This window comes from Pinus tabuliformis, chromosome 1_2 (genome assembly GCF_031772625.1).
Source record: "Pinus tabuliformis cultivar Carrire ecotype Pingquan chromosome 1_2, CPIR1, whole genome shotgun sequence".
Lineage (NCBI taxonomy): Eukaryota > Viridiplantae > Streptophyta > Pinopsida > Pinales > Pinaceae > Pinus > Pinus tabuliformis.
The window spans coordinates 766,705,094-766,729,781 of NC_142298.1; the positions used below are offsets into that span (position 1 = coordinate 766,705,094).

Below are 24,688 nucleotides of genomic sequence, written 5' to 3' on the forward strand. Positions count from 1 at the left end.
AAGTAAATTATATAAAAGGGCTCTGAGGCTCTTGGGATGGCCATGCCGAATGATACTTAGAGTTTTATGAAGGAGAACAAGCTTTGGAAGTTAAAAATGACACCAAACTTTATTATTTGAATCAATCCAAGTACATCCTCGCTAGAAATGAAATTGGAGCACTAAAAATACAAGTTTTCTCCACAAGAAGATTAAAAAATACATGCCTCTAGAGGCAAATTAGAATTTGTACTTATACAAAATGATGAGGAAACATTCTCCTTACAATGAAGAAGTTTTCCCCTCCAAAATCCCTCAAATAGTGGATCTGAGTCCCAACACTAGAAATCTGCATTAAATGATAGGGAACACATTCCTAGATTTTCTCAATCATTGGAGCTCTAGAATTTGTGCAATAATTTCATAATATCCTGTTGATTGGACAATAAATCATCTAACAATGTGCTGAAGGATGGTTAGATGAGCCTTAATTTATGTCTAATTTGGAAGTCTATCAATAAGCATCCCATCGTAGATGGATTGGTCTTCTTCCAACCAATATGCAAGTTGGCCCTAGCCTAGGCTCAACCTAGATACAAAAAAAAAAGATAAATGAAAAAAAGTAATGATAAATGTATGAATGTATGAATTTAGAGAGGTAAAGAAGTTAGTGTTCAAAATTTCATCCATTGATGTAGACGAGAAGACAATAATACGTTGACATATTTATTTCTAAACTATTAGATTAGGGTTTATGATTAGAAGATGAATTGATCCACTACCTTTCAACGTAGGTAATATCTATTGGTGTAAAAATGCACTATGTTTCTTTCAATGTAATAACAATAAATAAAAGTTCATTACAACCAATTTTATATCTTAACCTAATAACAACTTTAACAATCTACATTTTTATTTAATAAAACATTTGAACAAGTCTATATACTCCAGGTTTCCTCTATATAATCTCATGATGAACATACAAGAACATAATCGCATGAAACAAAATATGGCCATAAAATAAGTTGTTGATGGTACATAATGGGGTGGCTTCCACTCGGCCTAAATGTCTATAGTTCTTTTCCTTAAATCCAAACAATATGAGTTATGGCCATAGAATAAGTTGTTGATGGTCCATACGGGGGTGACTTCCACTCTGGTTGGATGTCTTTAGTTCTTTGACTGTTAACATGTTTTTCTAAATCCAAAAAATATGAGCTCTTAACCAATAAGACATAATTTTAAGCCATATTCTAAAACCAAAAGATCATTTTAACCGAAATAGTACTTGGAAGTAAACAACATATCTCAATCCATGAGGCATAGGCTAATTAGATTATGCGGGTTTTAGTTGCTAACATATCATAGGTTCATATTTTATGAGGAGGGGTTGAGAGTGAGAGCTAATTGTGGGGGATAAAAGCTATCTAAAGGGTATCCATGCTCAACACAATCTCACACATTTTTGATAATACTATCTCAAAGCTGTGCAAATTGACAATTGATCTACATCCACTCTTAAATAGTGGGAAAATCTATTGGAACTCAATTGTCACACCAATAGTAAAAACAACCATCACTAATTGCTATTCGTTAATACAAGTTGACTCATCACTATCATTCAAGAAAATTGATCTACATCCACTATATAAACTAGCTCTCACCTAAATTCAATTTTTAGAAAAAAATATAAAAAATAAAATAGAAGTAATATCACATGGATCATCATTATGCATTAAATATCATTAATGCTACCATAACGAATCATATGTTACAACATATTAACCCTTTTGGAATCGAACGTCCCGATACATTTAAAAGTCTGCAAGTACAATGCAAGTTCGATAATGTTTTGATTTCACACAAAAGGATCAACTCGTATCGTAGCGCATCAAGTTCCAGCGTCTTATCTGATCAAGGACAAGGCAGAGTGACGGTCAATACTGAAGGTAACTGCAATCTCATCCTTTGTCCAAGTTTTACAATTTTTGTTCCAACAATATGCATCAACAGAACATATACCATAGGATATGGGTTTAAAAGAGATCCCAGAAACGACATAGATCATACCCTACAGCAAAACAAGATTAAACCTGAAATATATGGAGGTCGATATAAATCCTCATTTTCAGTTTAGGATTCGGCAGCCCAGTTTTTCAAACATATAATTGGGATTACGAAGGGATGTTTCTGATCGAAGAGAAAATGAGCTTACAGTAAACAGGAAGAAAGCTTAGGACACTTTCCAGGAGGCTTTCAAGCTGCATTCCCCCCAGGGTTTTCGGCGGTGCTAGGCCCATGTCCCATGTGCAACCATCTGAAAAACACAAGTTCGCTCATTATTGGCACATGTGAAAGGAAAATGGAACCATTATTTAGGAAGTTTACTTTTCTGGGAGCATAATTACGAGGTTTAGCAGGTGCAGGAGTATGAGAAGTTGGGTTCGCCAGTTCATGAGTATAGGACTATATCATGAAAATAGAAATCCATAGATGATTAAAATAGAAGGAAAAGATGTAAATTTCCATCCTAAACAAATTCGGTTAGTTCTTCAGTTGAGGATGATTCTTAGGTTTCTCTTACGTTCCTCTCGGGTTATCCCCGAGTTCGTAACAGATACAATTCAGGGGCAAACTCTTCGATCTTGTGGTATATAGATGTCAAAACAATGTTGGTGATTTTATTTACAGACCTTGCCAATCTAGCTAGCTATTGCAATCAACATCCCAGTTTGGTACCTCACTGTTTTAACAGTCAGAAAGATGATATGGTTTATAGCTAGAAAATTCTGGCAGCCTTTTGTTAGATTTTGCACAATCCAACAGCGGGTATCTCATTCCAAGCAATAAATTACTAAATAAACACACAAGTGAGTTCCTAACAAAAATATTTAGCCGAAACAATTAACTATCTGAATCACAAACAAATTCTGCCCAACAAATCAATTCATCATTAATAAAATTCAGAATTTACTTGGGCTCTTGTCTTGGGATATCGACCCAACTGAGAAAATACATATTAAAATATTCTGGATCTAATCCGACAAATGTGCTGTCTTTTGCAGATCCAAATTTTCAGCCTCTCTGCACTCTCTCAAACCCAGCACGTACTTACTGAGACACTGCTCTCAATCTTGTGCTGCCGCTTTGTGTCTTCTCCCTTTTCCTAGCCTTGCTTTTATAACTTTATGTGGAGCCAAAACTCTAACCGTAACCTTAATCTCAAAGTGATTGACAGCCAAGATTAGATCTCGCCTCACATGATGAGATCAATGGCTGAGATAAAAACTTACTAAAGTAAATTACTTTACTTTTCGTAAGTTTCCATTAGCTCAATAAGCCAACTTATTAATATGTGTTTTTTTCTAAGTTAAACTTAGGCTAAGTTACATTAGCAACTTGCTCAACTTAGGGCAAGTGTTCTAAGGAGATGTGGGTGACTTCTGCATCCTTAGACATTGGGCTTGTGCAAAAGTACCTTCCTGAGTTACAAAAAATCAAAACTCCCTCTTACTAAGGGAGGTACTTCTGCAAGAACCTCCTCCATTTGGATCTGTTTTCAGTACCACCACGTCATCTGTAGCTGTAGCTGCTCCCTCTGAACTGGAAGTCTTCCTTGATACCTGCTTCAGAATCTGATTTGAAGACTTGTTCCTTCCAACCATGCTCCTAGGAGGATGCTCCTGAGCATTCGTCAATGTTATCTCATACCGACTGGTTTTGATAGATATGGAAGAGGCCTTCTGCCCATCTTCCAGATTAGAACACTGAGTCCCTAGGATCAACTTAATCTTCAGAGCTTCCTGCTTAATCTCTATCACTAACATTGATCCTTGATCCAAGAGCCCCTTGGATTTGCTTACAGGTTGGCCCTGCAAGCTGTACAACTTACCCTTCCTAAACCAAGGCTGACTGCTGTGTCCTGGACAATTCTGTCTGAATGTATGAATACTTGTCCCTTCTAGAACTCAACATCATACCATGCGTCCTCCAAAGCTGAGACTGAGAGCAAGTTTGTCTTCAGATCTAAGACGTATAACACCTTTGCCACCTCCAGAGATCCTTCTGATTCTAGCTGGAATAACACTGTTCCAACCCTTTTCATTACATGTATGGTACTCATACCAACTCTCACCTGCATGTCTAAATCCGTCTCTGAAACACTAAGGAACACTTCCCTCATTCCTATCATATGGCGAGATGCTCCACTATCTACGAACCATGCATCACTATCCACAAACCAAACAATTTTAACACTAGTGCCAGAAAGATGAGCAACCACTAATGGGAACTCCTCAAACTTTGTTGAAAAATCATTAATCTCAGCTGATGCTGCTGTTGATTTTTGGGTAGCTATGGGAGGTATTCCCGAACTACACAAGTCGACCTTTGAAAGAGAAACAAAATTAATTTTAAATTATAAATTTTGGAGCACATGTAGGCCCCAAATGACAGGTCTGGCCCACAAGTGAAATGGTGTGACTTTTGGTCAAGGTCACCCCACTTTATCTAATATAAATACAAGTGTGACTCCTCCACTTTCATTCATTCATTCAACACAACAAATAATCTATTCTTCTATTCACATGTGCAAAGGAGAGAAAGAAGAAGATTGAAGTTTGACCAACATTGACCAACATTGATTGAGGCTTTTTGAGCCCTGTTTGACTTGTGTCGATTAAGATTCTTTTGGGCAGAAATGATCGAATTATGGGCGGTGTTAATCGAGATTTTTCTTGGCAGAGTTGGCCTCTATGTGGAGTTGACCGAGTTTCTGGGTCGTTGTAGGAGGCCGAATTTCAACCTATTTGACTCAGTTTGTTGAACTTTTTGGGCAGTCGCAGGAGATCGAATTTTAGCTTGTTTGACCAGGTTGACTTATGCTGAATTGTTGGTTTGGGTTGACCAAGTTTGACTTGAGAATATTAGATTGTACTTTTGTTGAATCGACAATTTCTCCTAGAAAAGACTGCTGGGTTTTCTCTCGAGTTTGGGTTTCCCACAGCAAAAGTTTTGGTGTCTACTGCACATGGCTTTTCTACTGTGATCTTTACTGTCCTATTGCATTTACAATTGAATTTTCTGAAGTGTAATTGTTTAATGATAGTCTGGAATGTGCTAAAGTAATATCATATATCCTTGGAAGTAATTATCAGTTGCATAAAATTGTGCTTGTCTAAATTAGCACTAGAAAATCAACAACTGCAAGCTGTGCTTTCCCTTTGTCTTTCTTTTTGTTTGGATACTGGCTCGCATAATGTCTTGTCTTATGACATGCAAAGCACTTGATTTTGCTCATGTCCTTCTTCTTTCTCTCCTGAGAGGATCCTCCCTCTGTTCGTTTTGGCAGCTCCCTTGCCCTTTCTTGCATGACTCGAAAGAACAACGTTCTCCTCATCTCTTTCACCTTTTACCTGGCTGCCATGAAGGCCCCCCTCACGAGTCTTCTCCTGGGTGAAGTCATTCCACAACCTATCCTAGGTTGGGAGATTCTTCCATGCCATAACTCCTTTAACAAAGGTACCCCACTACTTTGTGAACCCATTCAGAGTTGTCCTTACCAGTTTTGGGTTTGACACTTCCTTCCCTACTGCAACAAGCTCATCTCGTACATGAGATATTCTTGTGAGATAAGAAGAAATGGTTTCTTTCTTTCAACATCTTGGTGCCACTGAATTTCTCTGTCATCACCATCTTTTGGTTTTGGTCGTCGCTTTGTTATAACTTGGCTTTCACGTCCTTATTATGGGTGGCCAGAAGTGTTGCATTGGTAGGAGGGATCTGAGTTTGTGCTACAAACTCCTAGATCTCGTTCTCTTCTAACACCAATGCAATCCTTTCCATCTAGATGTTGTAGTTGGATGACCCATCCAAGCAATCTTAAAACCTCAGATCGTTCAATATCCTATCAAACTGATTAAATCCTGCAAAAAACAATTTGATGAAGAGGATCCTTTCACCCTTGTTCACTGCACCTGATGGCAGCCTGGTGCAGTCCTTTCTTTATCGCCAACACAGTTTGTTCATTGCGCTTAAACTTGTCTTCTTGTGCCTGCTCAACACTGTCCCGACAACACCCGTGCTATTTGGCTACAACTTGCGTTGATTGATCTTGTCAGCCTGTGACTGATCCTTGCCGACAATGTTCTATTGTTCTTTGCTGTCGATCCATGTTCTAGCTGCTGATTTTCTGTGGTGGCTCTGTTTGCTTTGTTTGCCCCCTTGGCGACCTCACTTGTGACACATTGAGTGCGCTACGGACTGAACACGGCCAACTTTGCTGCCATTGCCACTACGTTAGGTATGTGTGGTGTTGTTGGCCAAGCAGCCCTGGCGGCTACCAACACTCTGCAAGCTCTAACACCTGATTGATCTATCCTACGCTTACCCTGTCATGGCTGTCGAAGGTTGCACCTATACGCCTTTGTTGGTTGTCTCTGGCTTTCGTATGTTGCAAGATTCTCTCGGCCCGGGGCTTCTCATGGCTTTGTCAACTTGTTCCTCAACAACGACAATTATTGATTCTCTTTAACTTGCTTTGTTACTAGTCACTCGACTTGATGGCCCTGTTTCTTAGCTCGGTGGCATTGTGGCCCAATCCCACGACTACGTTATTGGCTAGACACCCTGCAGTCTGCCTTTGCGGCCATTTCTCTGTAGTGATTGGCATCTCTTCGACCCCACAACCTTAGCCCAACCTTGGTGTTTCCTCCATAGTTGATCGACCCCATAACCTTTCCTCTACCAAGTTTCCTCCGCCTGTGCCCTCATGCCCAACTATACCACCACCCTGCAACTTGTTAGTTGTATTTGTGGCTGTTGTGCTGTGTCGACTGACAAGTTGGTCCTCGTGGTTGCCGACTGTGCCGATTGTTGAGTGCTGTCAGGCCTGTCAGCCACGACCCCCACTATCCCCTTTTTATTATTATTTTATAATCATGCTAAAAATTTTTCAGCCTAGAAAAAAGAAATAATTACTCTCGGTCGATCGATTTATTTTGGCCCTTAAAAAATTCCCATTCATATGTTTGAACCTGACTTCGACGATCTGATATGTACCCGACACCTATGGTTCAGAGATCGATTCAGAGTTTTGGCTCTGATACCATGTTAGATTTTCAACAACCTAGCGCTTGATATCTGATTCCAGGCAATAAATTACTGACTAAACACACAACTAGGTTCCTAACAAAAATACTTAACGAAAACAATTAATGATCTTAATTAAACAATGTTATTGAAACTGAATTGGTGATTGAATTGGAAAACCCTCTGAGCCGATAAAAAAACCAGACCAAAAACACATAAAATATTCAAATTTTAAAGAAAAACATATATATTCATGTGCATCCATATGAATCCAAACCATTTATATACAAATAAGCAAAAATTCTCATTTATATAGCATGTAAGGGTGCACATAACCAAAATAACATCGAGTGCAATCCATCTCTGAACCAAAAATACATCAAAAAATAGGCTCTAGATGGCCTCTAGCATCCAAAAAAAATCATGCTACAACAAATACCTACATATCATCAAAATCATTGCCTATATTGGGATCTTAGTTATCAATATCACCCTTTAAGCATTAAAATAAGATTGAAAAACCTAGATTGTCAAGTTAAGATTTTGTTTGAGTGATTGCAAGGCCCCCTATTGATTAATTGCCCACGGAAGGACGAAGTAGCCTATCCAACCCGTAGGCTATAGTCATTGATAAGGGGAAAACCCAATTATCGAATGTTTGGGGCAACATTGGTTAAATTTTGGGGTAGTTGGGGTTAAATGCCCAAATTGGGGTTTGCATGTTAAGTTATGGTATGTTCTATGCTTATAACAGTTTACTTCTTTTTCTTATTATATTCCACCGATTAGCAATCACATGTACATAAAGTAAAGTGCAGATAGAACATTAAACGATCGACAGAAAACAAGCCAAGACAAGAGACACAAGATGTGGTGGCTAGCCAGGGACAAACCCCACAATGTGTGGGGAAACCCTTTGATCAAATCTTCTTTTATCTTCAATAATTCAGCAGAGAGAAATAGTACAATAAATCTTATTCATATCAGCGGTAGCAAACCCTAGATCAGTAGCATCAGCATTAGCAGCTTCATTATCAAACTAGGGCAGACCATATCTCACAAACCGACAGTCGGATTGACTTCATTCCACCACCAAAATTTTCGGCTTCTAGAGGAGGTTCAGATGAACCTACATCACAGTTCAGATGAGGAGATCTTCTAGGCCACGCAAGTCAATCTTTACTTCTGCAGTTGCAGCTTCAGTTTCAGCAGTTTCCGGCTTCAAACTAGGGCAGTCGATATCTTGCAAACCGTTCGTCGGATTGACTTCATTCCACCACCAAAAGTTGCGGCTTTCAAAGGAGGTTCAAATGAACCTACAACGTAGTTCCAAAGAGGAGATCTTCTAGGCCACGCAAGTCAATCTTTACTTCTGCAGTTGCAATTTCAAATTCAGCAGTTTCTGGCTTCAAACTAGGGCAGTCGATATCTTGCAAACCGTTCGTCGGATTGACTTCATTCCACCACCAAAAGGTGCGGCTTTCAAAGGAGGTTCAGATGAACCTACAACGCAGTTCCAAAGAGGAGATCTTCTAGGCCACGCAAGTCAATCTTTACTTCTGCAGTTGCAGCTTCAAATTCAACAGTTTCCGGCTTCACATGTGTGAGAGAGAGAGACCCATTTCAGCGCAGTAGAGAAGAGACTCATATCTGCGCAGTAGAGGGAGAGAGATGTGATGAGATGAGTCCAAATGAGGAAAAGTCCTCTTATATTTATACACAATGTTGGTGGGTGAGTAGATGCGACTGTTGGGCTTCTGAGCCTACATGAGTTGTAGGTCGGCTTGATAATAATTCCATAATCAAAATAAATTCATATCTCCATGAATACTTATCGGAATTGGATGATCTTTATATCAATCCTACACCTCTCGACGAGAGGAATCTAGTAAAAATATTATTAGCCATGAATAAGATGACCCACATGAAGTTTTGCCCTGGTTGCCAATTTTAACACTCCCTCTCAACCATGGAGAACTTCATCTGCAATCTGTCTATCGGTCGTTACTATTCATCATCAAATGCACTGCCTTGTACAGCCTGACCCTTGCCTTGCTCTGCTCTATTTTGCTTGTTCTGCTTTGACTTGTTCTGCCCTGCATTGATCTGTACTGTTTCGTTCTGTTCTGTTCTGCTCTTGCATTGTTCTATTCTACTATGCTTTTGTCCGAATTATGAAGAAGAAGAAATGATCGAGGATATATCATACTGACTCAAAGTCAGTCTTAGAGTATGTACCACTGGTCCCAGACCAGTCTCAACCAACCCAAAGTCAGCGTCATAGTGAGTACAACTCCAATGGTCCCATACCAATATCATCCTCCACTGACTCAAAGTCAGTCTCAGAGTATGTACCACTGATCCCAGACCAGTCTCAACCGACCCGAAGTCAGCGTCATAGTATGGTACAACTCCTACCACTGGTCCCAGACCAGTATCATTGATCCCAGATCAATGGAGGTCATCCTAGCGTAGGGAGTACGGTAGTTACAACGATGCGTCCATCGGTACTACTATGGTCCCTAACTTCATTTCCCTGCTCATTGATCAGATGAGAGGTACTTCCCATGAGTCCCAGACTGCATGGGTAGGATGCCTCGACAGGAGAACTAATCAATCCTGTCCTCACAGGAGAACACATCAATCCTGCTACAATTGCCATGGAGAACACATCAATCCAGGCCTCACAGGAGAACTAATCATCCTGCTACACAGGAGAGCGAATCATCCTGTTCCACAAGAGAGCGAATCATCTTGTCCCACAAGAGAGCGAATCATCTTGTTCCAGTGTGCACCACCAGGGGAGGGTGAGTCACCCTGTGGTCATATGTTGCTCTAGTAGGAACCGCAAGACCTCAGAGCTCCCAGAGCTCAATGTATGCAACATGCAGGACCCTTGCCGACTCCAAGTCGTTTGGGAAAATCACAGATTAGATCTTTCCTCGGGGCTTTGACAAGGTGTATCAACCTGTACATCATCTTAATGTGATGGAGCTTCCTTGCTCATCGACTTACCATATCCCAGATGATGTCTATTTGCTGGAGCAATTGACGAATACGGGATTCCTCAATAATCGAATCCCACCTCTGGTTGTTACAGAGAATCACAATGGTATCCAATGTAAATTCAAACAGCTCACTGAAGAGCTTTCGCAACCAGACTACCTCACACGAGGTTATGCTAGCAACAATATATCCTGCTTCGGCGGTGCTCAAAGCCACCGACTTCTGCTTCCTGCTCATCCAGGATATCGAAGCAGATCCCAAGGTGAAATAGTACCTGGAAGTGCTCTTACAGTCCACCACACTGCCTGCCCAATCAACATCAGTATATCCAAGTAGTCTCACATCTCCGGCAGTGTATCTTAATCCATGAGAGATTGTGTCCTGAAGACATCTCAGAAGATTCCTGGCATCAATCCAGTGAGGCTCAACCAAATATGAGCTCACAATGCTAACTGCAAAACATATGTTCGGGCGGAGGTTCACCAAGAACATCAATGCGAATGAGTTTTTGAAACTCAGAGGCATTTCCCAAGTCTGGTCCGACATCACTACCATATAACTTCTAAAAGTTAAGATCCTCGAGGTAGTCACTGGTTTGCAGTCCATCATACTGAATCTTTCCAATATATTTACCACATATTTTCCTTGAGATAGGAAAATTTCCCTTGGCTTCTACCACACTTCAAGTCCTTGGTCCTTCATTTCAAATTCAGAAGCCATCTCCCTCTTACATTTGTGAATGAGAGGGTTTGCACCTGTTAGAAAGAGGTCATCCACATACAACACCAGTATGAGAGGCTTGTCATCTTCAACCTTAAAGTAAAGGTTAAGATCAGCTTCACTCCTAGTGAATCCCAGCTTCATCAAGTAGCTATCGATCCTCTCATACCATGCTCGAGGTGCTTGCTTCAGCCCATAGAGAGCCTTCTTCAACCTGCATACATGAGATTTTCAATCATAAATCTCAAATCCTTCAAGTTGCTCCACATAGACCTCTTCTTTGATAGAACCATGCAAGAACGCGGTCTTGACATCCATTTGATGTAGGTTCCATCCTTGTGAAGCCACAAGGGCTATGATCAAGCGGATGGTCGTATATCTGGCAACAGGTGCAAATATCTCATCATAGTCTATACCTTCCTTTTGGGAGAAACCTCGAGCAACAAAATGAGCCTTACACTTTTCCGTACTTCCATCTGCTGCATGCTTTATCTTGTAAAGCCATTTGGAAGTAACAACTGTCCTGTCCTTGGGTCTGGGAACTACTTCCCAAACATCATTCTTCATGATAGACTCATATTCTTCGGTCATAGCATCCTTCCATACTTGATGCTTGACGGCATCTGAGAATGACGAAGGCTCATTTGTATGATCGTGCTCATGATGGTCAGGTATCCCTGATACCTGTTAAGTTTCTTACTTTGATGGAAGGTTTCTCAGGGTACAACATGTCCTTCAACATCATCAAGTATCCCCCTAAGCCATGAAGGCCTCTTCCTAGAAGAGGAAGGCTCATGTGGATGAGGATCAATCGAATCCATGGGTTCTTCTACATCATGCATTGATTCATCATCCTTTTCTTTCGGTTCCCTGGTGTCGGCTATTTGAGAGCTACTCAAAGTCAGCAGATTGTCCACCTTGCTAAGAGCCATATCTTTGTTAAAGGTGACATCATGACTAATCACGACTTCCCTTTGACCGGTGGTGAACATTTCTTCAGGAGTTTAGGAACCCAATGCTTGATGAGGGCATCGATTTTGTACATATACGGTGGTGATTGTAGTTTCAGCCCATAGAAACTTCAGAAGTCTTTGATCATGTAGCATGGCCCAGACAGCTTCCATCATCGTGCGGTTCTTCCTTCCCACCACACCATTTTTCTCAGGAGTATGTGATGTAGTAGTCTCCCTCTTAATGCCAACCTCAGGTATGCCTGAGTGAACCAATTGTAATATATCAGAGGTCTTGCTTTGGCTTGAGGGGAATGGTCCCCTTTTGAGCTTTCCTTTGGCATATTCCGGACATACACCTTCTTTCTCTACTTGGAATTCGGGCATCCCTGTTACCATCTGTCTTACATCGGGTAGAGCTTTGTAATGAAGGTGGGCAAACCTCTGATGCCAAAGTTCGGACTAAAGAGTTGTGTCACAAGACATGACACCTAGCGGACTTCCATCGACCTGATATAATGAATCAACACTAAACCCAAGAGTAAAGGCATCTTTAACAATATTTTTCCATATACATACCTTGCCATTGCTGAAGGTTACCTTGTAGCCTCTGTCTTCCATTGCCAAGATGGACACTAGGTTCCTTTTGAGGTCAGGTGCATTTAATACATCCTAGAATTTATAGCCTTCTTGAATGCTTGTCCTCTTCCTTGATTCCCAACTCTCCTTTTAACTTTGCTGTTGAATTTGTCATTCCTTTGATTGCCATTAGAGGGATTTCGAGATGCACCACTGCATACTGTACCATGCTTCTCTAATCATGATTATCATCATGCTGCCCATGTCCATGATTTTATCCATCATAATGCTGCTCAAACTAGTGTGCATCATCATCATGCTATCCTATATGTCCATGATCTCATGTTGCCCTTTATGTCCATGATCTCATTCATCATGATGCTCATGATCTCATACATAGTGACTTGCTTTATCGCAAATGTAACATCGTCGTTTTCTTCTAGTCTTAGGTCCAGCCTTTCCTTTTGATTTAGTCCCGGAATTATTTCTTTTCTTTGCATGAGAAGAAAAAGCAGCAAGAGGACCTTTAGGCATGGGCATTTCTTGCACTTCTTCCCTTGTTTCTTCTTGAATGCATCTAGCCATTAATTCCTCGAAACTAGGAATTACATTATTGTTCAGAAGAGTAGTCCTGAACACATACCATTCAGATGGTAATCCTCCGAGAGTTGTGAGTGCCAGTTCTCTGTCAGAAATGGTTTCCCCAATAGATAGGAGATCGTTCTTGATCTCGGTGATTCTTAAGAAGTATGCTTGCATACTTTCATCTTTACCCTTCTTGATTTCCCTCAAATTATTTCTAAGAAACAAAACTTGATTTGCATCATTAACTTTAAATAAACTCACCAGTCTGTCGTAGATTTCCTTGGAGGTGTCCAGTTCAGAGATGTAGGCCACCAAGCGCTTTTCAATAGAGTCCCGAATGATCTTCTTTGTTTTGACTTCTCCATTTTTCCATTTGTTCCAGGCAGCAGCAGATGCATTTGATGAAGGCTCAACAATATTGCCTCTTACATGGTCCAGCACTCCTTGATCTTCAAGGGTTAGATCGATAGACATCTTCCATCCGTGATAGTCAGCTTTCTCAAGGAGCTTGTCTTCAGCACGAAAGAGTGTTGAGGACCCCATAGTTCTTTTAGGATAGCCTTGCTAATATTCTCTTCAAAGATTGCTCTAGCTCTTGCTCGGGCTTTGTCTTCACCTCAGCTCTGATACCATGTTAAGTTATGGTATGTTCTATGCTTATAACAGTTTACTTCTTTTTCTTATTATATTCCACCGATTAGCAATCACATGTACATAAAGTAAAGTGCAGATAGAACATTAAACGATCGACAGAAAACAAGCCAAGACAAGAGACACAAGATGTGGCGGCTAGCCAGGGACAAACCCCACAATGTGTGGGGAAACCCTTTGATCAAATCTTCTTTTATCTTCAATAATTCAGCAGAGAGAAATAGTACAATAAATCTTATTCATATCAACAGTAGCAAACCCTAGATCAGTAGCATCAGCATTAGCGACTTCATTATCAAACTAGGGCAGACCATATCTCACAAACCGACAGTCGGATTGACTTCATTCCACCACCAAAAGTTTCGGCTTCTAGAGGAGGTTCAGACGAACCTACAACGCAGTTCAGATGAGGAAATCTTCTAGGCCACGCAAGTCAATCTTTACTTCTGCAGTTGCAGCTTCAGTTTCAACAGTTTCCGGCTTCAAACTAGGGCAGTCGATATCTTGCAAACCGTTCGTCAGATTGACTTCATTCCACCACCAAAAGTTGCGGCTTTCAAAGGAGGTTCAAATGAACCTACAACACAGTTCCAAAGAGGAGATATTCTAGGCCACACAAGTCAATCTTTACTTCTGCAGTTGCAGCTTCAAATTCAGCAGTTTCCGGCTTCAAACTAGGGCAGTCGATATTTTGCAAACCGTTCGTCGGATTGACTTCATTCCACCACCAAAAGTTGCGGCTTTCAAAGGAGATTCAAATGAACCTACATCGCAGTTCCAAAGAGGAGATCTTCTAGGCCACGCAAATCAATCTTTACTTCTGCAGTTGCAGCTTCAAATTCAACAGCTTCCGGCTTCACATGTGTGAGAGAGAGAGACCCATTTCAGCGCAGTAGAGAAGAGACTCATATCTGCGCAGTAGAGAGAGAGAGATGTGATGAGATGAGTGAGTCCAAATGAGGAAAAGTCCTCTTATATTTATACACAACGTTGGTGGGTGAATAGATGCGACTGTTGGGCTTCTGAGCCTACATGAGTTGTAGGTCGGCTTGATAATAATTCCATAATCAAAATAAATTCATATCTCCATGAATACTTATCGGAATTGGATGATCTTTATATCAATCCTACACCTCTCGACGAGAGGAATCTAATAAAAATATTATTAGCCATGAATAAGATGACCCACATGAAGTTTTGCCCTGGTTGCCAATTTTAACATTGCACTTGCAACCCCTCGTATTTGAGAAAACCCCATGAAGAAACCTATAAGTAAAGGAGAGTTGGAATCACTTTTCATCATTGATTTGGATTGGATATCTCTGTTTTCTTGAGCTAAGGCTTTGAGGGTTTTAAGACCCCTTCTTCTTGATTAGTTTCGGTGGAGGTAATCCCACCCTAGCTAATCCTTTGTCTGGTTTCAGTGGAGCTGATCCCCCTACCTAGACACTTTTTTCTTTTCTTGTTCTAGCACATCGAATCTTCTTGGAAACCACTCAAGTATGTTTGGCTAAGCAAGGTTGAAGTTCTGTGGGTATTTTTTAGATCAACTAACACTGTTTTAAGGCTAGCCGAGGTTCTTCCTTGAGGGACTCCTCCTGAATTGTCTCTTCAAATTGATGTCAAGGTATTCTATAACAACGGTGGTAGTACAAAACTCAATTTGAGTGCAAGTTAAGGTCGACAACCTCTTAGGGTACCCATAGACCAGACTCGTTTGGAGTTCGTTGAGGACGGTTGAAGCACAACAAGGAACCACAGAGTAATGCAAACAGGCTGAAGGCTCGTCTTGAGGACAACGACTTAGGGAATAACCTTTCTGAGGTTGTGACCAGCCACAGGAAGATAATTTGGACCCTTCTGCAACATAGAAGAAGTTCAAGGTCCAAACTGCATGTGGTCAACCCTACCCTAAGACGTGTGTGGCAATGGATTAAATATATCAGCATATTACGAATCGTTGAAGATTAAGGGAATCAGACCTTTGTAGGGGTGAACGTAGTAGACACCTAGTCAGTTAGGGCTTCCTTAGCTTAATGATAGGCTATCCTACTCAAGACTATGCAATGATAAAGGAGTCTGTCAAAGAACTTGGGACAACGGTGCAGTTCTAGTAGACTTGGTAGTACATACAATTGTTTAGTGGCAAAATTAGTGGTCTATTTGTTAGTATTACATAATTGATTATGTGGGACATAGTAACTTGTTGATATATCTAATTTTCACTGGTGGATTATGGGTGCAGTGGGTAGTCAACCCTAAATTTAGTGTGATTTGTGACATTGCAAACAATATTGGTGGAATTCTTGATTGGATACGAATCATGACTCTATTTATTGGGCAATCAACCCTAAATTAATGTGATTCCATTGAAAAATTATATTGCTGTTCAATCTTTATATTTGTATACTAAAGGGAAGCTGCTGTTTATCAATGTGTACTACTGTTAATGATTTATTGAAGAAACCCCTAGCCAAAATAGAAACCCTAAGGGCAAAAATTACCCTAGGACATTACAGTGGTATCAAAGCTGTGCATCTTGCCAGGTTGTGAGTACATGAGCCTTGTATGCTTCTAGAAGATGCCAACAACGTTACAGTAAGAAGAAAGAGGATCACCCATAATCCAGCTATGGGGGATAGGGGAGATCAAGAAGAACTAGATCCTTGAGATCTCTTGCAGGTGATGATTCAAGCATAGTAGCAAATAGCGAATTTGCTAGCCCAAGGATAACAACAGATGATGCAACTCATTACCTAAGCTTTGGGAAATCTAAACCACATATGCAACAATACTGCTAATGTAGGTTACAGGACTAGTCCCGAGGGGAACAACAACTACAATCCTAGATTTTTTTCACAATCCAACACAAGAACCAATGGAAGTAATCATAGACCCTTGCTTCCTAAATTTTTGGACAATCAAGCGACAACCAACCAAGGAACAACAAAACAAAACGACTTTACAGAGTATTTTTTAGAATATGTAGCTTTGGGAGAAGATGTTTGAGCGTACATGACGTTCAACGAATATAACAACATTAAGTACAGGAGCAAGCCCAAGGCACAATAAAATCATGAATTAATGCGCAAGGTGGGGAAGTTGTCCATTCCCTCCTTTGATGGATCAACCAAAAGTTCAGCTAGGGCTTATGTACAAAAGTTAGACACCTACTTCTGACTAAATCCCATGCAAGAAGCAAACACTATCCAATTTGCCACACTACATTTGGAAGGGGAGGCACATGAATGGTGTTACCATGGATTGGTCACCTTGGGGCACTCCAACATAACATCTTATGTGTACTTCACCCAAAGATTGATAAAACATTTTGATCAGAAGGATCCTAAGATACATTTTAGAGAGTTGGCACAACTCAAATAGACTAGATGTAGAAAATCCACGAAAGCCTGATCTGCTAATATGAACAATCTAAAATATACTTTCTTTTCATATAGACACAAAATTTATCTACTAAAATTTGCAACGAAATAAGAACAAAAATAAACACACCATCACGATAATCAAGGCACAACATTTTCTCGGGAACCCAATTGGGAAAACCCTCTTGACTTTGCCCCGGCCACCACCCGTGAGAGCCAAGACTCCCAACGCTCTTAAAATGCCTTGGAAGGCCACCCATCGCGCCCCAGCCACCGCCTTGTCACCAGATGGGAACCCTAGCACGAGCTCGAGTAGCAGGAGAAGGAGAAGGCGGGGAGAACATGCTCTAGACCGATGCTGCCCAAGAAGCTCTGCACAACCCACACCAGGATGCTGACCCTGTGTATTCCACAAGGATGACTCTACTGTCACCGCCACTCACCAAACCACCAGTCACACTAATTTCCAGGCCAGGCTTCAGAAATGGGGAATTCCACCCAGGGACACTGCCACTCCCAGCTCCGAGCTCCTCTCTCAACCCAGCCACTTAAACATGCTAAAAACCATAGAAAACCGAAATAACAATTTCCCTCGTTTACCAGCGTCCACACAATGCAGGCGCAGTAAAGCCTGAGATATCTTGGGAAAAAAACTCTACTGAATTCACCATACCAAAAGTCATAGAAGAATATTGAATACCACCCTTCGGCGCTGAAGGTACTCCGTTGGTGCTTACGCTTACGCGTAGGATACCACCCAGGATCCCAACACCAGACCAAGACACAAATGCAAATGCCAACCTTCCTCGCCATCCTACCCGTTAACCTTACACCACCCTCGTTCTCCGAGACGAAACAAAGTCTTGCACGATTGAAATAAACTCTGCCAGCACACCTCCTGTTGCGCCGGTTGAGATGAGGGGACCGGGAAGCCAGTCGTCTGCCGGCGAGCCATCTGTTGTCATTCATGGGACTCGGTTGCCACGTGCTGTGAGGTTCTCACCCCCATCGGGGAAGGTCAACAATATTAATTAAATTACTATAATAAAATAAATAAAAATAACTAAAAATTTAGGGTCAAGTGAAAAAAATAAAGTCTTTTTAACGTTATTATTAAATATCTATAATATCTCCCCGATGGGGGTGTTAGACAATGGGAACCATGCGTCACGTGACGAATGACACTTGGCATAAGGTTTAAGCGGAGGAGGGCAGGCATACAACCCCTCCATCACACCATGTTAATTTCTGTGCATTCAAATGTGTGAAACATCCTCCTTCATCTCTGTGTTACAGATTTGTACTGTCACAAGGATCAATGGCGCCGACGCTAAACTAGTTAAGTAGTTTGGTGCATGAAGTTGTTTGGTTAATTTTTGGCTCATCGAGGGTTGTGAATTTTACCAGTGCTCTCATCTCTAAAGGTCGTATGGATATGGTGGTGGTCCTCTGTTTATCACTCCTCCTGCGGGCTCAATATGGTAACAACTCTTTCCCTATTGTTTTGGGTGAAACTTTTCCTCTCACTCCCAAGTTGGAGGGTACGTTGTTTGAGGATCTGGTCGGTTCTAGGCGTTGATGTTTTGGGCCTGCATGGTTTATTGCCTTGACATTTTGGGTGGTGATTCTTTGTTTGTGTGTGCAAGGTGTTTATTGCTTTTATAAGTGGTGCCCAGACTTCTGGTGGTGGCGACTTTGTTCGGGTGGCAGTTTGGGCATTGACGTTATCTTGGCTTTCTGGAGTAGGCATTGCCTAGCTTTTCCTTCCAGGGGCCACTGATAAAAGAATTCCATTCGGCGAAACCCAGTGGCTCTGGCGTCGGTCAGGCTTCTGGAACTCTAAATTTCTAATTATTCCTGCGCAGCTGGGAGGTCTCCTTCTAGCCTTTCTAGGCGTGGGATTGTCTGCATGTACTAGCCTAGATTGGTGTTTGTTTAGTAGCGAATTTAGGATGAGGTGACCTGCGACGTTGGGTTACCTTTCCTTCTCTGTCTGTTGTGTGGAATGTTGGGTTCCTGGTGGAGGGTGGCTGATTGGTAGTGTGCGTCGTTTCTGGGTGTGCGGTGTTGGGCTTATTTTGGTGGTCCTTGGTGTGGATTGGGGATAACCTTGAGGGTCTGGGCTTCATCTCAGCCATCAACATGAAGCCAAGTCTGCGTTCCTCACGTTCCCCTGTTCAGGCTAAGGCGGAAGCGTCTCACCTCGGGGAAGGGTCAATTGTGTAGGATGGCGTTTGGGGTGGCGGTGTGAACGTAGGTGGTGTTAGCAACAGCTGAGGTGTTGGAATTGTATGTGGTGTTGGGCATGGGGGTCGTGGAGTACGTGGTGGGCGGAAGTCTTCGGTTGGTTCTATGGTTGGTAGGGCCAACAGGGTTCTAGTTCAGAGCAGACGTGGAGCAAGCGACGGGCATAGGCCAACGAGACGTGGCCAAGTCCCGAGCTCACGGGGCAGAGCAACAATCCAAGTGGTGCGGGGTCAGTTGGACCCTCATCTGCTAGGAGTGATGAGAGTTCCAAGTCGCTCCAGGCAATGGTTCAATCTATCATAGACTTGTTGGAATCTCATGATAGGGTTCTAAGGGAGGAGAACGAGGAAGTTATGTCCAAGTAGGAGCAAATCCACTATTTTCATTGCCAGGTTTGCGAAAGAGTTGTGGTTGTCTGGCGCGGGCAAAATATGTTCACTGAGAAAGTCGAAAAGCTGAAAGCTTTGCTTGCCCACTTTGAGCAACATGTCAATTGCCTATACCGTCCTCCTACTCCTCGAGGAACGGGGCCAAATAATCTTGCTTCAATCACTTCAGATGACTGATTATGGTAACCAGTGTTTTTCTAGTTCTTTTTGTTTTTTGGTATGTAAGGCTTATAAGGATGTGGATCTCTCCGTTGCGCATTTTGCTTTTTTTATGTAGCATGGTAATAACATTAGTCAACAAACCTGGTCGGGTTCAGACCACATGCATTTTGACATCTTTGTAGATGCCAGTGTTGGGGGGGAGCCCACTCCCCCCTCGATCCCTCTCCCAATCTGCGCTCCTGGCGGGAGCAACTTGGGAGCGTGCTCCCAAAATCACTCCCAAAAAGGGAGCGATTTCGGGAGCGCTTGGGAGCGTGCTCCCAAAATCACTCCCAAAAAGGGAGCGACTTGGGAGCGCGCTCCTGAAATCGCTCCCGAATAGGGAGCGACTCGCGCGCTCCCTAAAATTTTTTTCACTCCCTGCCTTTTCGGGAGCGTTTTGCCTTTTTTGCAATTTTTTTTGTAGTAATGTTCGAAATGCAATTTTTTTTGAAAGAAACAAATAATTTTTTAGTGGGGCAACTTAATGATCAAGTCTATGTCCCTAGTATTGATATGCTATTCATGGTAATGTTAAATTCTTAAAGTAAAAGTTAAATTTTTAACATTACCATGAAATGACTCAGGATGTTTGAGAGTGGTTCCGGCTCATTGGATTTCATATGGAGAAAGTAGAATTTTAGATTTGATTCAAAATCCAGCAGACTTATCAGTTTTTTAGGATTTCAGGATTGGGGGATTGCAATGTTTCCATTGAATTTTGTCATGTATTAGGGCATGGAACTCGTATTTAAGCAAGAGCACCAATCCCTCTATGTACTTTGATGTTAGTGACATTGGTTTTCGAACTCCTCTATCATGACCCTCCTAAAAATGTACGCATCACTCAAACAAAATCTTGACTTGACATGCTATGCTTTTTCTATCTTATGTTAATGCTTTGAGGGTGATATTAATGACAAAGATCCCTATACAGATACAGAGGTAATGACAAAGATACCTTTGGATATTAATGCTTAGAGGGTGATATTAATGACAAAGATCCTGATTTTCCAACAAGACTAAAAAATTAGACATTTCTCGTGGTGGCAAGAGGCCCAAGCATAAGAAATAGATAATAGGTTTATTTCTCTTTTCTAGTAGTTTTTATAACTATTGACTCTTTCATATTTATTATGATATTTTTTAAAACAATATATGACAATTTAAGTTTGAAGTTGGCAATTTTAACTCATTAGTAATGAATTATGAATATGATCCTTCATGAAAGTTGAAAGTTGTTTCATTTCATTTCGTTTTATAACATTTCATTTCATGTTAGATATTATTTGTTGTAATGGTTACACTTAGCTTACAAGTACAACTTTGGTGGTCAATGATGATAAATGTTATATATTGAATTTTGAAAGCTTGAAACTTTAAGATTGATGAATCATGAGACTCGATATGTTGTATGTTACTATGTTACTAACTGGTGGACATGGTTGATGAAGATTATAACTTCTAGTCTCTAGATGATTGTTGTTATATGGTTCAATCTATGTTTTTTATATCTAATTCATTATTCTACATGTTTTTGTTGACATATATGTATCAAAATATAAAAATATATATATATTATATAGAAAACGCTCCGGGATTCGCTCCCAAACCGGGAGCTTCTGAAAATGTTGCTCCCGCTCCCGTTTTCGCTCCCGCTCCCCGCTTTCGCTCCCGGTCCCAAGTAACACTGGTGGAACCCTTCATTGGATGAGCTAGGGTTTTGAGGTGTTCTTAGATACTCCTTAGTTCCTTCCTTCAAGATGATGAGTGGGTTAGTCCTTCTTGATGATTTCCTTGTGCTCGACCCTTATGTATCCTTCTTCAATAATGATCTTCAAGCTGCCTTTTCTTCTTGTCGTGGTCACCTTAGCTCTGATACCATGTTGAGAAATCTAGGGTAGCTAGATTAAAATATTTCTCTTACTTTGATAACTGCTTGTGATGTCTTTTTACTTAACTTGATTAGCTTCTTCTTTAACTTGATTATTATTATGTTTTCTATCATCAAACAACTACCAAACAATGAAGATCAAAGAGACAAGAGGACACAAAATGTAGGCTGCTAGCCAAGGCCAAAACCTCTCCTTTTGAGAGGAAAACCCACAAGAATTCTTCTCTTCTTATAGAATCTTAAAATGACGAATTCCAAGACCTATGACCCTTGACCAAGAGCCCTCCAAGACCAAGTCAATACCCCTCCTTGAAGAACTTTCCTTACACAACTTACAGCAACAAACTTTGACCTTCTAGCTATAGCTTCGACCCCAACAACTTTGACCCCAATAACTTTTCCAGCAACTTCGACTTGCCTAATAACTTCCAAGTTCCAACAAATTCGACTTGCCCAACAACTTCCAGCAACTTCGACTTGCCCAACAACTTCCAGCAACTTCGACTTGCCCAACAACTTCAAAAACCCTAACACAAGAGAGAGAGAGAGAGAGAGGCCCAAAAACTTTGATCTTTCTTTTCTTCTTCTTATCCTTGATTTTCGTCCTTTTCCAACTTCTTTCTTGAGGAGATCGAACTTGCTTGTTGTGTGTCCAAATGAGGTTGAGTTCCTTCTTATATATAGGCTTTCCAGGTGTACGAATTGCTTCCTTGAGGCCTACTTGATCTTTCATGTAGGTTGACTTGCTTGAGGCTCCATGACAATGTCTTGGAGGGTCTTTGACTCTAGTTTGACTCAAATAATTTTTCTTTACAATATGTAACATGCCCAAAAGGGTCTTCCATACATGACAATGAATCTTATGACCTGTTGACTCAAAGACAAGCCCTAGAAGCACTCAATGGGTGCTTCTACTATGTACCTGCAATCCTTACAGGAGGCCAGGGAAGAACAATTACAACCAAGCAAAGAATTCAAAGACAAGAGACTAACACAGTAAAATAACACCGATAAGGATAATAAAATAAGAGAGATATCAAATACTTATCTTTTGAGAAGAATGTCAGCTCCCTCTTAATCTTTTGACTTCTTGCATCCATTTGCAATTTTATCAGCTTATCCATGTCATCATCCTGATACCATTCCATTCTTGCAAATGCTAGGGTTTCTTCTTTCAGCGGAAATGATCAACCCTAGGGTTTTGTACACAAACCCTAGGGTTTTATTATTTGAACCCTTGCTATGGTTTACAAACCCTAGATATTCCAATATCGAAAACCCTAGAATCTGTCCAAGACTACCAGTCTTCCAAACCCTAGATTTCCTTTCAAGTCCAACAAAAAGTTGCCATCAAGCCTCAATTCCTTAGTCGGATATTAGATTATGTTGAGATCAAATTGTCTTCATCAAACATTTTGCTCAACATGATCTGATCAAGTTGTGTACTTCAGTCTTTAGTCTTTGAAGAGGAGCTCGTCTTTTAGTCTTGTCTACCTAATTCAATACTCCCTTGACATAGCATAAGGTCTATGTAGCAACTGGTGTTGATGATTTGCAATCTTTGTAACCTCAACTTCCATTCTTTTGTAGATGCACATCAATACATTAGAACTAGATTCAGTTAGCATGTCTTTATGACCTTGACCTGCTGTAGATGAGACATAGTAGTATAAGGTCTACAAAATGTCTTGACCTTATCTAGAGTTCTGGATCCTACTGCTATTCCTTTCATTCAATCTTCATGTTATCATGGATTCTTCCCAGCTCCTCAAAGGTGAAACAAGGGACAACCCTATAATGATGCTTATTAGCTTCAATGCTCCTTTTATCAGTCTCATAGCATGTTTTCATGTCACTTTCAGACTTCATTGCAACTTGGATATCTAGTTTTCAAGTCCTCATCATTGTAATGAAATTATTTAGTTTAGGCAATATAACAGATCTATGAGGACCGTAAAGACACATACTAGATCAAACCTTTTTTCAGTATAGTTCTAAGAAGAGGGATCACTTTGCTTTCTTGACAACAAAGATCTCTTCAAATTTCTTTGGTCTGCGTTCTTCAAAGGGACACTAGGTTGGCTTCTTTGCAATCCATCTCTTCTAGATCACAGGTCGCATAACCTTCTTTTATGCATAGAACAAAGATTCTGAAATTAGATTGACTTAAGGATTCAACTTCTTTAGAGGTATAGAGAAGACTTACTTTCACCTCTGAGACTAAGACTTCAAGGTTTGTTTCAGTAACATGTAGTCTGTGAAAATTCGCACTTTTTTGAAGTTACTCGACTTCTATCCTTGTAGCTCTCTGAGATAAATTTTGAACTTCGTATTGGTTTATCTTTAAATAAAGATGCTCTCAAATTCTTTTGGACTGAATCTTTTGCAGTAACACACCAGCTTGGCTTTGCACGGTATCCAAAGAACACTTTAACCTTGAATCGTAGTAGCTAAAATTTATTGTTGCCCCTAAATTTTTGATGCTTTCCAAAACAGTAGAAAAATTCGACATACAATACAAGCTCGGATCCTTAAGGGACTTGATCTTTAGAATCATGATAATACCCTTTGACAACATAACTTTTGCCTTTAATGATTTGAGATAACTTGGTTGATATACTCTCAGACCTCTGAAATTCTTTGAGGTGACTTCAGTTAAGAGTTCCTTTTGCAAAGTATTAGCTGAGGATTTTCTGAGAAGACATTTGGCCGTTGTCATATTTATGAGATTTTCGGTCTTAGCCACAGAGGCTTGGACTTTCATCACAAGATAATATCCTCAAAATAAGCTTTAATAATTAAAACCATGTCCTAGTAGTATAACAAGGATGAGTTACAAACCCAAAAACAAATGGTTGGCAGGCTCTTCCATAAATTTTAAATATGGTCTGAAGTTCTTTGAGGCTCCTCGATCATTGAGGAGGTAATGAGGGTCCTTGGATCATTAAAACGATGTCCTATTTCTCAACAAGGACAAACTTCCTGAGATTCTGCCCGAGGAACCATTACAGAGAT

At 40.8% G+C, this 24,688-nt stretch overlaps 1 protein-coding gene across 1 annotated transcript in view; it reads left to right on the forward strand.

Moving 5' to 3' along the window:
• Window positions 1-1,760: 1,760 nt before the first annotated feature.
• The window catches only part of LOC149208090 (uncharacterized), a 113,541-nt gene continuing 90,613 nt past the window's right edge, over window positions 1,761-24,688 (forward strand). The window contains exon 1 of the mRNA XM_089395930.1: window positions 1,761-1,928. The gene's annotated coding sequence lies outside the window, so the exon portion shown is untranslated. The remainder of the gene's footprint in view (window positions 1,929-24,688) is intronic.